We start from the raw sequence: 16,042 nt of genomic DNA, 5'->3' as shown, positions 1-16,042 counted from the left end.
CTGTTGACCTATTTTTTCAGAATCGCTGACGCTCAGAAGGGTATCTGCTTCTTGGCTAATGGACAGCAAGCACCATGACATAGAGGAAAACGGAAAATGAGAACTATTGGGAAAAATATCAACCACTTTTGAGCGAAAAGTGGGCATAGTCTCGCATTTGGGCCTTAAAAAAAAGGAAAGAAATAAATCTCAGAGGTCTGTGATGCAGAAAGTTCAAAAACTTTCCCCAAAAAGGTGTAATTACCCTTAACTTCCACTCTGGATCCTTCCCTTAAGTGAGTTCTTTGACCCTAAATAATTTGTTCATACTTCAATACTTTTGAAATGTTACATATTTAAGGCCATATAGGTGGTTAATGCCTCTAAGATCAGGTCTTTGAGAGGGTAGTGGATAGGTTCTTGGCTTTTGTTGGGCAGTACATTCAGGAAGGGTTCAGAATTCATTGTAAAATAAATATACAGTTTGGTGTTGGAATTCAATGTCGCTATATTAAGGGAATAAAGTCCCTAATAAATCAATTTTGGCTCATAAATAAAGGGCATTTATTTCATTTAAAAGATTTGTTGTAAAATAATAGAATGTACCGCGTTAAGGTCCAGTTAAACTATTTCATTCAAGCAACAACAAAAATAAAAAATGCTCCTGTTTTGATATTTCCCATGCAAGAACCCATTTCGTTTATAATTTTTAATTCTCTTCAATTTTCAAAATTACCGTTCAAAACTCTTACGGATCAAAGTAATCACTTCTAGTTTAGTGCACTTTTGTCTTTCACTACTTAATGATTCTGATAAAGCAACAATGAAGGAAAAGAACAAATAAGAAGGGGATCACAAAAACACTTTCATCTAAGAATCAAAAGATTGTAAACGAACATCTCAAAGCATTTCGTCCATTTCATTTAATTTTGTTTCTTTTCTTCTTAATTTCCTGTAGTGCTGAGTTCTGATTTTACTCTTTGTGAATTAGATATATCGCTTGTTCACCCACTTCTCTTTACCTTTTCAATTAAACTAAAAGCTGCAAAGTTTTTTTCTGGTTCTTTTTGACACCAAATTTAATTTTAAACAATTTATTAAAGACGGGAAACAAGATTAGTTATATCTGTTTGTACCTGACTCAGTTAAGGTTATGAAATTACAGTTTTACTAGAAAGCCAATTTACATGAAGACGTCCTAATATCAGTTTGTAACGAATTGAAAGAATATTTCCCAAAATAGTAAAATTAATTATTCAATTTGCTCCTTGATCAATTTGGCACTTACTCTGCAGTAAATTATTCTTCCGTGACAGCTTACGACTAATGAGTTTTCTACAATAGAACACTATCAGTTTTCTTGTGCACTATTTCGTAATTGGTCGCCAGTATTTTTATTCTCAGGATCCAGAAAGTTGCTACTGTTGAAGAGTTTTTTTTTTTGTTTTCTTTTTTTGGCATTGGCTTCCGCCATACAGCCAGCATCGTCTAGGTGCTTATCACTAGAATATCACTCTCCATTCTTACTTATAAATACATTCGCTTCACACATTCATCATTCTACTATATACCGCTATTTACATAAACTACTGCTAATGGATGGAGCAGCACTCTGTGCTCCTGCCATCCTTCTCGCTTAACCAAAATTAAAATCACGTAATCCTTCTCTAAGCATTTTGTTCCATTCATTCTAATTCGGCTATAGCTTCTAAATACATTCATATTTCATTGCTAGCTCTGCTATCGACTTAAGCACATAACTGTTGGTGGAGAATATAATGTCTTCGTAGCGAAATGGTGCATCTAAATACCTGTATATATCGTCAAACATTCGTTTCCTTTCTACCACATAACGTGGACATATCATTATTACATGTTTGAGATCTTCCTCCTCATTGCAATCTACGCAAAGAGGAAAGAAAGAGTTTTTCTCAAATTAAAACTTTATTTATATTTTTTTTAAATCGTAAGTTTTCGAATTTTTTAATATATCGTATGAACACAAAGTTGTTTGTTTTGATTACCATTATTTTAAGCTTGTAATATCTAAGGTTATTGGCGACCGAAGCCTTCTTTAGTGCAATGCTTGCCTTTGGACAGATTTCTCTCGTTACGGATACTGTTCACCACCGGGCAATGAACTGTTAGAGGCTCCTAGAAAAATAAAATCCAAGTACTGGCAGATGGATTCGAACACAAGATCTACTCGCAGGAATACAGTCCTCTAATCGCTCAGTTAATCTGTTCCTCCCAAAAATTATTAAAAGTATAATTAAAGCGATGGAAAAAATTAATCCTGATTCAAAAGATATCGATATGAGGACCTTGATTACATTTGGTGGGAAATTTAGGGTGTTGTGGGAGATTTCCATTTCGAGATTAACTAATGTACGATTTCTGCTTATGGAAAATTATAGATTAAAAATTTACTTTCAATTTGTATTTTAATTTTAACGGTGCATTATTATATTAAATTTAAGATAAGAGAGGTCATAAAAAAAAATTGGTAGGCAAAGTAGCGGATAGTAAACGTGAACTGAAAACAAACTTTGGCCCAAAAATTGTAATTGTAGGGAAATTTTGTTATTCAGTCACTTATAGTTGTAGTTGTAATTGTAGATTCTTAATCTCGACAAGAAACAAAGTCAAAACAAAAGACGAAGTTTTGAGCTTTGTGCACAAACAAAACGCACCCACATATGCACGTTTACGTTCAAAAAAAACTTACAATCAAGTGAACAGACATCCTACCTTCTAGTTTCACTTGGAACGAAATTTAGCCAAAATTATTTACTGAGTGTTTTGGGAATATGTGAGGCTAGCTTTGACTTCAGTCGGTCGTTTCTAGTTCTAATGGTGAGCATTAATTAATTAAGAGTGCAACTTTACGTGAAATCTTTGGGCTGTTCACAGTTATAGGAATATATTATTAGCAGAAGAGCACGAGATCTTTGCTCATTCATACTTTCTAAGTAATTACTAAAACAAATTTTACCTCCTTACAATACTAAAATATTAAGCAAGTTTAAATATATTTCAGTTTGCCTTCTTTTCAGAAAATAACCTTGAGCTGAAAATGTTATTCTTTTCTGAAAGCTATATGAAAGGAGTAATGAAAATATCGAATCAATTGATCAGTTATAAGGAAATTTAAGAAAAAAAAAAAAATCATTACTTTCAAAATTAACGTAAAACAGACATTTATCCTGACAGACGTGAGAGTAAAATCTTCCTCATTAAGAGACCACAAACTGAAGAAGTAGGGAAAGCTGAAGGGAGACTATTAACCCAGCCGGCAAGTTGATGACTCACAAATCCCCAAGACTAATGAATGTTCACCCAAGGTAAATTCCACCATAAGAGAAGACTATGCTCACATCACAATGTTGTACGAACTACTCCTGTTAACTTAAACCGATACAGTTCTAGATAATTAATGGAAATTAAATTCATGTCCGTGATAGGCAATCGAGCAGTTATTGCAATTAAAAAATAATTATTGTGAAAACAAATGAAAATATTACCTCTTCAATGATTAAAAGTATTCACATTTTAGTACAAGGGTAAAGATGATGAATAAGATAAATACATGCTGTCTGGAGTAAATTTAAAGAATACAATTCCAGAATATAATTGCCAGTAAATAATTTGAAAGATAATCATCTTCAAGTTGGCTGGAATATTTCTAAAGCCGGGTAATGCTGAGTCCAGCGCTTGTGTGTAAGGTCTGAACGCGGGCAGGAAAAGTGTAACGTTCAATCAAAGTTAATACATTTATTTTATTTATTTTTTTACTGTCTTTTTTTAGGCGTTTATTTTTGCTACAATCAGCGCGTTGGCGCTATAAGTAACAGTGATAACAGTGAACTATGAATTACAGAGGTATACGAGTTGAGAAGTTACCCAGTGGTAACACTCCAAAATATTAGGCTATTAGTCGCTCTCTTCACTAGAGAGGAGATCCCGAGGCCACTGTCTCTTAAGGCGTCTTGTCGGGTTGTCAGGAAGAGTTCTAGAAGAAAGATTTTTAGCTAGAGGATTTATATGAGATTGCAGGTTGAAGTGGAGTTTTCTGTATCTTGTTTTAGCAATTTGTGTGACAAAAGGAATGTTAAGGTCAGTGTGTACAGTCAGGTTGGAGACATAAAAAGGAGCGTGTAGAATAGTTCGAAGTATTTTAGATTGTACAGATTGAATCCTTTGGAGATTGGAGCGTTTGGTTGAACCCCACAGCTCTATTCCATACGCCCACAGATAGGTTTTAAAATAGAAGTATAAATTAGTCTTTTGTTGTCCAGAGAGAGTTTAGATCTGTCGTCTAAGATTCTTTTAAGTAGTCGATAGCGTCTGTTCAGTTCTGTTCTTTTAAGTCTAGTGTAGGGGTTCCAAGAAAGTCTTCGGTCTAAGTAAAGCCCAAGGTAGCGGGCTACGTTTACTACTGGTAGAGGTGTTAGGTTATAGATGACTGGAGGAAGTGTAATGCGCCGAAGAGTGAAGATGATGTTTTGAGACTTGGTTTCATTAAGTTTAATAGCCCATCTCTTGAACCACTGTTCTAATGAGAAGAGATGTGACTGCTACTGTCTTTTAAGTAATTCTATTTTTAAATAAGAAATTGCTGAAGGCAAATCTTTTAAAATAATGCATTCAACTAATTGAATAAATATGCTTCAACTTAAGGCAACAAGTTCAGTATATTATGTTACTTTAATTCATGATGAAACTGAACTCCTGCATGATAGTCGCATTCGTCAGTCTACCTAATAGAACATCCTTTAAAGAGGCTTGAACATCTTAGATAAGCGTGTTCATCGAGAACATAAAGAATTCGAATTCAGGTCTTCCTTGCATCCAATTATACATATATTATTGACAGTTTACCACTAGTTTGAAAGAGGTAGATTAATATTTCTCTAACATTAAATTTAGTAAACATTAATTTTGATGGTAAATAGGTACTTCAAAGCACAATGAGACGGTTTTCAAAATGTTTTTACAGTGCATTCCTAAAGAATGTATAATATCTACTGAGTTCAAAGTCATTCGAATTAGAACGCATTTTGAGACTAGTTTTATAACATGAGCTCATCTTTATTTCTTTTAAAAAAGATAGCGTTTTGCTAAAAATGCGTAAAAGTATTTTTTTTAAATTTTATTTCTTCTTAATTGGCCTTATGTTCCTTACGAATCAGCCAATTTTCATTGGTCTGTCTCAATATTATTGAGTGCATGTTCCCTATATTCTTTGCAGAAAGACATTATTACAAAAATAGCTCTTTTAGTGTCCAACATTTTGTTATTTTATGTGTGAACAGACCATATTTGTTTTATTTTTATGGAACTTATCTCTAAAGAAGTTTATGTAGAAAACATTATACAAAGGGTCATTAATGCTGGCATTTATTCCTTTTTGTTCCCCTTCTTATCTCAACATTTTCATTGTTACAATTTTATCCATTGTCTGCCCCACTTTCGTATTCAACAGTTTCCATTACTTTCTTTAGCTGTGTAGAGGAAGAATCAAGGGTGGCTTAGTTGTTTCTACGTTTCCTGTAGAAAGGCATAAATGCTCTAAAGGCATAAATATACTTAATTACTATGGATATATATAACGACATCTCCTAGTATTCCTGCATTACCTCTCTCCAGAGACTAATTTTGGAGAAACTACCGACCCAGTTATGGAAATACTATTTCCGAAATCCAAGGAAATAATTGTCAAAGTCTAGAAGAACTGACCTTGCTATTTTGCTGCGCAGGATTTTTGGAAAAAGAGACAGGTAAGTTCTCTCCTGAGCCTAACAACAGAAAGATAAGTAGAGATTACTTTTAGCACTTACCTTTTTTTGCATAGTTATATAGTACGGGAAAGAAAAGTGTCCTGGATCGACGACTGGGAGATTTCACGGAGGGTGTAACGAATCCTTAGGGAACAGTAAGGACCTGCCTAGGTTAATGAACGAGTCCAGACCCGTGTAGTTAGCTGTTCCCTAAGGGGAATACCATACTTAAGAATTTTTGTTACCGCTTGCTGTGTGCATTTCACCTCCTCAACTAAGTAAGTAAATAACTATCATTTTTCTAAAACAATGTCAAGGTTAATATAATTTTTTTTTAATGTAAAAGTTCACAAAGCGTTTTTGTTCTTAAATTATTTTTGTTTAAATGTAATAGTTTCTTTTTACAAGTGTGCTTATAAATGCACAAGTGATGATAATATAATAATTTATTATTTATAATAAATTGCAAATATTTTTAGCAGCTGCTCTTTCGATTCAACTTTTTGTAAGTGAGTAAGCAATATTTTTTCTGTCTGTTAAGTTATCCTAGCCGGGGGGAAAAAATGCGTGAGTCTCATTTAATTAGTTTTCCACCAATCAGGCAAGGTCAATTAAAAAGTTATTAGGGAGTGCGTTTTATTATTCACCAGTCTTTTTTGACTCTTTCGAGGCGAATTGAGGGATTTAAGTAATATTTTATTGAACTGGTTCTGATGTCATGTGAAAAATCAGCAAAGGCTGCTAGTGGTAATTAATCATTTCCCAATGAAATAAATCAAATTTTATTACTTTATTCAATCCACCAATTTTATCTATACTCTAATTCAATTTGAAAAATAACTGTTGAAACTTTTATCTGTATAAACGGGTAATGGTCCAGTTATACCTAATTTATGATTAAAAGGTTAATCAAATGCTAGGATTCATGAACGCTAAAACAAAATACAGCAATAGTCTCTCCCCTTAATTGCTTTGAACAAAGACTTGGTTTGTTCAATACTAGAAAACGGTTCGATTATACGGGACCCCTATTCCAAGACTCTTGTTTTATTCCTAGAATACGGAGCTTACATAGAAACACCTTAAGAGCTGACAGGAACTCTTTTCTTTTTGCAAACGATGCATTAGTTGTCAGAGAACGTACCGGATCTCTTGTACTCCTCCAACATTCACTTACCTCATATTTTATCATTGTTACTGGGGTTGGACGCTTTGTGGATGTGCTTGTAAAAAAAAAACCATATTCAGCAGGAACCTTAGTAACAGTTGGGATTATTGTGCCAAAACTAAATACCAAGTTTGAACTTTTTTATACGGCGTTTTTGAGACTCTCTCACTGCTAAAATAAGGTTTTAAAAAAACATTTTTTTATTATAAGGAAACTCAAAACTCAAAACAGTTACTTCAAGGAAAACAGAAATTTGGCTTCGCTGCAATACTTGATCTTACTAGGAGTAGTTATGGAAAGTAAAATTCAACTAAATTGAATCACATGGTTAAAGAAAGCATTTTCACCAAAATAATAAAAATAATCCAGAAATACGTGACAAATTAAAATAATAATAATCTGAGTAATAATAATAAATGTGATGATAGTGATAAAAATAATAAATATCTGAATTATGTTTGAACAAAATTTTAATCACGCGAGGTCTCCAATTGAATGTAGAGATTTTAGTTTATAATCGGCTTAAATGGATTCCATTATGTTCACCTTCATCCAGCTACCAGTGTAAACCGGCTGAGTTTAGCGAGCGATAGCAATAGTGGGAATTCCTGGCATGAGTACTGGGAATAATTCTACCTTACCTTTATTACACCAATTCTCAGCGGACTGACTCCTCCTAATTTTGATTTTTCATTATATTGATTTCTTTTAGTAAAATCTAACATTTCGAATGACAAATGAACATGAATATCGCAATAAATACATTATTATTTAAATTTTAATAAATAAACTCCTCAAGTAAACTTAGCCATCAATTATTTCGGGCCTAAAATTTTCATCTCTTTAAGTATGCAGACAATGAGCTCTGCAAATTGAAAAGGATGCCTCTATCGATAACCTTAATTTATTTTTGAAATAGTTGAAATCATACCAAAGTTCTGTAATACTTAAGAATAATTGGATATTACAACAGAACTGTTCCCTCTGTTGTTTTGTAGACAGTTTGATACGTTGATAAATTATTATTTTTAAAAAATCTTTAATTAGTTACAAAAAAAAAATGTCTCCAAGACGGTGACCTGATAAACTGAACTTGTCTAAATTCAGCTTAATGAATCCTGTATTAGTTCCTATTGACCAAGAGCGTCAAAATTACCCGAATTAAATATTTCCATTAAATTAATACGTCTGTTGTGTCAAATTTGTTTCCCCTAAATACGAGTATGTTCGGTAAATGTCTTCAGGTAAAATTACATATTCAATAAATTCTACAGAATTAAGTTCTTTGTGAAATACATTCCAATACGGAGACCCCAACTTACATTTTGTTTTTCTACCAAATATATGGTTCATTTATAAGACTGATTCCACTTGAATGAACTTCATGATTTCAACTATTACATTAACTATTTCGTAATATCCTTAACAAAAACTTACAGTTTTAAAAGTTAAGTATAAGGGTTGATTAAACGCCAAAAGGTACACAAATCAGCAGTTCCCAACATTTCATTAATACTTCATTGATATAATTTAAGTAATTTTACTGCATTAACTTTTCCTTCACATTTTTTAGAATTTATTAGATGTCACAGACCCTTATGCTGGCCATTTTCGTCTACAAAATATTTACTCAAGTAGCACACCATTTAACTTAGATTGACTGTAATATCTATTTATCTATAATAATCAAACTATTAATCACAGGTGAAAAAGAAAACGTTATAAAAAATATAAAAAAAATAAGAGGCTAAAAAATTCATAAACTTTTTTTACATCAATGATTTTATGCATTTATTTTTATTTTTAAATAAAAATCATTGGTTTAAGTTCATTCTTCGATTAAAGTAATTGTTATTTTATGTTGTAGTCAAACGTTTGTAATAATAAGTAATAAATAATCTGGCTTTATCGCAAATAATATAGTTTTCTTCAATTACATTCTCAATCTAGGTGTTCTTCCCACAATGTTATATATATGTAATATAAAATAAAGAAAATAAAGATATGCATATTTTTAGGACAGCTAATTATTCCAGTATTTTACCATAAGTAAAATTAGGGGGACTAAATTAAATTACAATTGAGAAATGAGTAAATATTGTTGAATAATCTACTTGTTATTAAATGTATGTTATTTGTGCTCACGAATATTTCGGTAAGACGAATTTAAGACTGAAATATTGTTTTGAATCCTCCGTGATTGAAATTTAAAAAGTGGCCGACTCTAACTTTGTTTTTTTCTATTTTAACATGCATGTATATGTGACTACTCAGAATAATTCATCACTCATTTTATCATAATTATAATAAAAAAATATTATGAATGAACTGGCCAGCATAAGGGTCTGTGACATCTAATAAATTCTAAAAAATGTGAAGGAAAAGTTAATGCAGTAAAATTACTTAAATTATATCAATGAAGTATTAATGAAATGTTGGGAACTGCTGATTTGTGTACCTTTTGGCGTTTAATCAACCCTTATACTTAACTTTTAAAACTGTAAGTTTTTGTTAAGGAGATTTTTGTACCTTTTGGATAGATTTTCCTTTTTGTCTATTTGCAAAGTTACGTCTGCTTTACAGATTTTTTAAAATTTGGAATAAGCTATTCTATCATTATAACCTGATAAGGTGTTAAATCGGAACCGTAACTACCACTGGAGAGATCTTTTTAAAGAATGATTATAGTTGCGGTCCCCAAACCATCCTCAATAACCATTTTTTTGAGAAAGCGTTTTGAATAAAATAGGAAGGTATTTGTACGTAAATAGCAAAATTAAACTGCGATTTCAGTACTTCCTTTTAAGAGGAGCAAGAAAAATAAACTGCGATTACAGTACTTCTCCCTAAAAGGCAAAGATTTTGAATCGAACGACAATTCATTCATAATGTAAATAGGTTCACCCATTGATAATTTTAACGATTGCAGTACTTCCTCTTAGTAGGTGTAAGAGCATGATGGCACATCACAGCCACGTAGAGGAGCTTTAATTACTGCTTCGTGCTAAATTTTATCAAAATCGGACTAAGCGTTATAGAAATATTGGTAATAATAGATTTAGAAAGGGCTTTACTTGGGTGGGGCAAACTCCCCTCCTTATAAGGCACAGCGTCGAGACTTTTAAAGTACAAATCTGTACAAAATTTCGATTCGAATGACACTTCATTCATGAAAATCGGTTCACGCCTCGATAATTTGAAATGATTGCTATACTTCCTCTTAACAAGTGTAAGAGCAGATCGTCGCTTTAATGTTAGGTAGGGGAGCCCTAACCCTATCATCCTACCAAATTTTATCAAAATCGGGCCAAGATTTACAGAGTAATTAGTAATAATAATTTTGGAGGGGGCCTTACATAAAGGGGGCTAACTCCTCTCCCATTCGATGTACAGGGCCGAGACCCCCAAAAGGCACATCTACATAAAATTCCGAATCGAATGACACCTCATTCATGAAAATCGGTTCACGCGTTTAGGCGCTACGTTGTTTACAAAAAAGGTAACAAGAACAACAACAACAACAAGAAGAAGAAGAAGAAGAAGAAGAAGAACAAGAACAAGAACATTTTTTGAAAAAGCCGTTTTTGCTCATTTTCGGCAACTTTTTTCTCGAAACCTATTAGATCTGGGTGGTTGCAAAAAAATTACAGTTATAAAGGAGGATTTGCCCTATATTATAAAGAAAATTTGGGAATTTTATCTTTTATAGAAAAATAGAAAAAAATTGTCAAAGTTGGGTGTTTTTCAACGTTACACTTTTTCGTGCAGTTTTTGATGGTCAACCCTTATACAACTGTCCTACCGGACAGTTTTAATTACTACAGAAAAATATTTTGGGAATGGAAAATGCAATAAAATTGAAGGGGTTTATTTTAATCATTACTATAATTAAATATACTTACATTTTATATTATTATTTCAAAACAGTTGGATTACTTGATTTTGTGTTTATACAATCAGTTTAGCTCAACAACTAGCAGTTATTTGTACTTTATTTTCAGTTTATTTAAATTTTATGTTACATTTGTTTGTATGATTTCTTTAAGCGTAACTCACTGTGGTTAATATTTAAGCCCTAATCTCCTGATCTGTTATTAAACAGATCTGTTCTCTTATTACACTTCTCGAATATGTATTTACAATTAATTAGTATGTTAATGTTTATTAAGAAGCTTATTTTTGTTTCAGTAATCTGTAATAAGTAGTTTACGTGAGCTTAGGAGTTTAAATTATTTATTTATTTTTATTTTTTGACAACTCTTTTGTTAATATGTCTTCGCTTTTTAACAATTAAATAAATTCATTTTATGCACAGTTGTTGAAGTAAGACACAAATTGTGCACCGATTTTCTTTGGTTTCAGCATGCAGCAATCAGAAGGGAAAATGTCGGGGATTCAGCCATTGCTAGAACTCTCTGAATATGGTCTTCAGAGCTAGAACCCTCTGAATATGGTCTTCGGAGCTTAGAGGTTTACCGAGCCGCCTACGAACGTCACCTCATTCGACATGGAGAATTTCCTTAGGGGTAAATGCGTGTGCTTGGGATTGGAATAGGTTTATATTTGTGATTGCGAAAATTAAGAGAAAGAGATTACGTTGATAACCAAGGTTGCATTTTTGTAGGGTTAAATTGGTGGAAGCGTTGACAGTATGGCGAAGGAATTTAGTTTGGGAGAATTGGAATTCTTTGGATAATAAATTTCACCAGTTTGACTCCAAAAGTCAGGATCTGTGTTGCTTGCGTTTAGTACTTCTTAGACGAACATATTCATAATTATTGATTATTGATTATTGGAGTGCTTGTAATGAAGTATAGGTTCAAACATACTAACCAATAACCAAAGCAAAAACCAAACTTTTTTTTTTTACGGTACTGATATTAGGAACAGAATTACAAAATAGTTGAAAGAGAAAAAAAAAATGGTTTAAGTTGGGTGTTTTTCAAAATTACACTTTTTCGTGCAGTTTATAAACCATATACCAACAGTTCTACCGGGTAGTTTTAATAAAAATCACGCTTAAATTTTTACCATATCATGAGGAGTTAGCAAAATAAAATAAATAAATAAATAACGAAAACGAATTCAGAATTTTTTTTATTATTAAAAACAATATTATTTAAAAATGAAAGTTGAGTGCACCTGGACTAAGGTGAAATCTTGATTTAATTCCTGCCTAGATTCTCTACCTAGGAGCTCTCTGTAAATTTCGGATTCTGTGCGGAGGCTGTCAATGACTTAGGAAAGATTGTGGGCATTCCTCAGATGTTTTTATACCTTAATTTATAAACAAAACAAAAAATACTACTTGATCTTACTTGTAATAAAAACTTAGATTCAAATCTGCTCGGGAGATCTACAGTGAGTGCAAAGCAACATTTATTCGTTCCCTTGAATGATGCGCAACGTTCCTTATAAAATGTCATCATGACAAACATATTGATGTCAACTTGTTGCTTGAATAACATAACCAATTGTGAGTAGAACTCCTCTAGTGCCTAAAGTGGTGGCGCCACTCGTGAAGTTACTCGCTCACCAATCTACAATATTAACCAATCTACCCCAACTGTGCCAAGTTCTCCGTTTTAAGCCATGAACGTTGAGCACCCCCGTTAACCCCGTTCTATAAATAGCATAGGAAATGCCAGAAGAGTATCTTACAGTTTTTATTGAATTCTATTCTTGATAATTTAGTGCTAACGATTATTGCCTCGTAAATTTATTCAGTTCACGGCTAACATTTAACTGCTTTTAAATGTACACAATGATTCTCCTACGCTCATTATTCGTGACTATTTTTAAGCTTAATCCGCTTGGAAATAAACTAAATATTTCCATTGATCTTTCTTTCCACAAATAAATTATAATCGGATGGTGATTTATGTTGCACTTGAAATGCTGATCTCTGTATTGATGGATCAAAAATCACTTACAAACTGTAAAATCCATACAAGTGTTTTGCCAAAAGTCTTTCTCTGGCGATCCTTGAGAAAAGAACCTTCTTCAATAATGTTTAAAATCTATTCAAAATCTAATTAAATTAAATTTAAACTGGTTATAATTAATAATTATTGGAATGCAGTACCCTTAGATTCCTAGTATGTTGCTAACAATGGGAAGTTGGTCCCTTGTCAACTGATCACTTGGGCAGACCATTTTTGCTTGTAATTTTTATCTCCCTTCGCTTAAAGATTAAAATTGTATTATTTAGTTTCTGTTACTTTTTGTTTTACAGTCGTTCAGAGTCTATTTTCGGTCGTTAGTAAGTCCAGTAGGGCATCTTTTCGTTTACAAAATAAAATGATTACAAATAATGGATTAAATATAGAGTTCTATTATTATTAAATTTTCTAAATTTTAAACGCAATAATTTCTCCTTAATCAAGTTTTAAACTAACTCAGATAATTTATTATCAACTGAATATTACTAACATCAGACATTCTTAGAATAGCAGGAATTCTATTCAAATATTCCTTCTCTTTTACAAAAGATAATGAATGTTTGAATTCTTACTAAAGATAGATGGTTGGCACCGCAGACAATCTCAGATTTATGGACACACACTCATTTATATGTATATATAAACAAAAGTAAGTAAAATTTCTTTGACTTTCGGAGCGGCAACTTCTTTTCTTTCTTTTACCTTTTAATCAGAGCTATGTAATTTGAAGGTGAGTTTTACAAAAGATAGTAGAACCACAGACTCCAATTTCTGAATTTCTGAGGAGTAAAATAAAAAACATTTTAAATGTTTAAAAAATCTTTCTTGTGTGATATTCAAAACCATTTTGGTAAAAATTATTCTTTTCATCTAGGGCTAATCCACTAGGCATTCTAAGTTCGTCAGTAGGAACTTAAAAGCTCTGAATTGGAATTAGGAAGCTTATTTGAAATAGTTTCACGAATAAACCTACAAAAAGGGTTCTATAACAATTGGTTCAGATAAAAAAAAAAATTATTATTTGTTAAAGTTTTCGAAAGCTATGTAGATCAGTTCGCCTAATTCTTGTTGTTTGGAAAATAATGAAATGTTTATAATTAAAAGGAAGAAGTTTAGCAATCTCCAAAAGAAATAATTTTTCATTAACTATTTATTGGTGCCCCACATTTCAGATACTAACAAATGCCCTTTATCAAGAGCTTCCTGAAAGTTACAACAGAATTGATAATTGTACTGGTTATAAATAGTAAAGACCAGAAAAAGTGTGAAACACTAAAAGAAGAAAATTAACTTGAGGAAGCCAGAATCATTTAGAAAGCACAAATGAAGTTAATTAAAAAATTATACTCATACTGAATTAATAAAAACAATTACGAACAAGTTCTAAGCACCTAAAATTAGTTAGTTACACGAGTTTTCTTTGTTTAATATTTTTAACATTTTTTCTTTATTGTTCAACCAAAATTAAGTTACATAAAAAAATACCTTAACTTATGGGAAAAAAAAAACAATTGAATAATACCAATTGAAGACCTTAAAACAAATTATTATTAACATTATTCTGTAATATTTCACCAGCAGGTGTGAACCTGTTCGCTGCTTTCAACAGATTTTCTTTTACGAAAAAGCCTATACATATTTAGATATTTGCCTCAACTTTATAAACTGAACACATTCAGCCTTTGTTGAGGTCAGAGTATAATACTTAGTTTAGTGTAATACAAGTAATGTTTATTACATCCATTGATACCTGATGAGACCCAGATATCCGTAATTATGTATAAAATCGCAAAATAGATAATGGAATCCTATTTAGTAAATATTTCTAACTTTGGGGTAATCGTAAAGATAATAATAAAAAGGGCCAAATATTGCATTAACTAGGGCTTCCAAAACTTAGCCTTTAAGAGACCTTCATATTGAGACAGAATATATGGTACTGCCTTTTTGAGCAAGATAGGATCTTTAGTTAACAATGTTTTGTGTCAACTACTGCCTCCAACAGAGGTATAAGTTGGGGCAACCAGTTGCACCTGACCTCAATACCAACTATGGGCCTTTTTGTAATGGGCTCCAGGCATGTTCTCAGATATAATATCATGTGACAAGTGTCAACATTTATAAAAAAAAAAAAAAAATGCAACCAATAGAGAGTTCTTTTTACAAGAAGCCATTCTGTATAGTGCCAGTTTCAAAGCTAATCAAATAGTTGGGAGTAACTTCCGATAACCCAAAAGAAATTTTTTTTTTAACAATTGATCCACGTTTTCAATAGAGTGTTAATCCTGAAGCGTAGAAGAAATAACCGGGTTTCTCAAACATTAATTCTTTTCTGGAGAAGTGCGCTAGAGTCTGAATTGTGCTTAGAGACCGCCTGATTTAGTAATGATTGAACTCAAGAGCACTTGGAGAATGCATTTTTGCTTACCATTAAATGCATAGTTTGGGAAGATGTTTTGTTTTATCTCAACCTTAAGATAAGCAAAAAAATGAATGAATGAATTTGTCATAATCAAGTTAATTCGTAAAAAAGTAAAACATCTTCAATGAGTAGTTTACATGAACATAAAAATTTTCCCTGCTCCTCAATGTTAACCCAAACGTCCGCTCTTGCCCGATTGATGAATTTATTAAGTGAAGATTAAAATCCTTTTACAGCATAATCGGCCCTAGAAGGTAGAATATGGAAAAGTGAAATTAAGAACAGTTCATACTCAATACAGAAATCAAAAGACCACTAGTTCAAAGTAGTATGCGTTTAATGATAAAAGTGTGTGGTGCCCTAAAGAGTTAATGATGTTTTCAGAGAATTCCATAAAAAGCTTCTTGGCGAAATTGGTGTCGAATGGAAGGACCATTGAAGTACATAGTAGTGTCAATGCCCGCATTCTCTTTTTGAAAGGACATGGCTTAACATCTGTTATCCTCCGGCAGTCCCTTCACTAATGTAAATAATTATTCAGGGATAAGCCCTTTTCAAGTTATGGCCGATTAATTTAGCAGATGAAAGAACGAGACAAAGAAAATTAGTATACGTTAACATTCAATAATAATTATAAATTTCTTCATTAGTATAATATCTTTTATGAAGGTTGAAGATTATTAATTTTAAGGCGCGACATCATTAGAGTCCGAAGCCTTTTACAGTTCACTCTCTTTAAAGACAAAACACT

The 16,042-nt window shown here is 32.1% G+C and overlaps 1 protein-coding gene across 2 annotated transcripts in view; it reads left to right on the top strand.

The window, feature by feature from the left end:
* The window catches only part of LOC141456829 (RYamide receptor-like), a 110,082-nt gene that overhangs the window by 36,266 nt on the left and 57,774 nt on the right, over nucleotides 1–16,042 (top strand). The window contains exons 1-2 of one of the 2 annotated variants that reach the window (XM_074133132.1): nucleotides 5,471–5,759; nucleotides 5,834–6,037. The exons of the other annotated variant lie outside the window; for it this stretch is intronic. The gene's annotated coding sequence lies outside the window, so the exon portion shown is untranslated. Of the gene's footprint in view, nucleotides 1–5,470; nucleotides 5,760–5,833; nucleotides 6,038–16,042 lie in introns of those variants that run through there. 2 annotated transcript variants of the gene reach the window in all.

Source organism: Rhodnius prolixus, unplaced genomic scaffold, assembly GCF_049639745.1.
Source record: "Rhodnius prolixus isolate KJV_2025 unplaced genomic scaffold, Rpr scaffold_1, whole genome shotgun sequence".
NCBI lineage: Eukaryota > Metazoa > Arthropoda > Insecta > Hemiptera > Reduviidae > Rhodnius > Rhodnius prolixus.
Note: the sequence above shows the minus strand (reverse complement) of the source record. Positions and strands in the feature narration are given on the sequence as shown.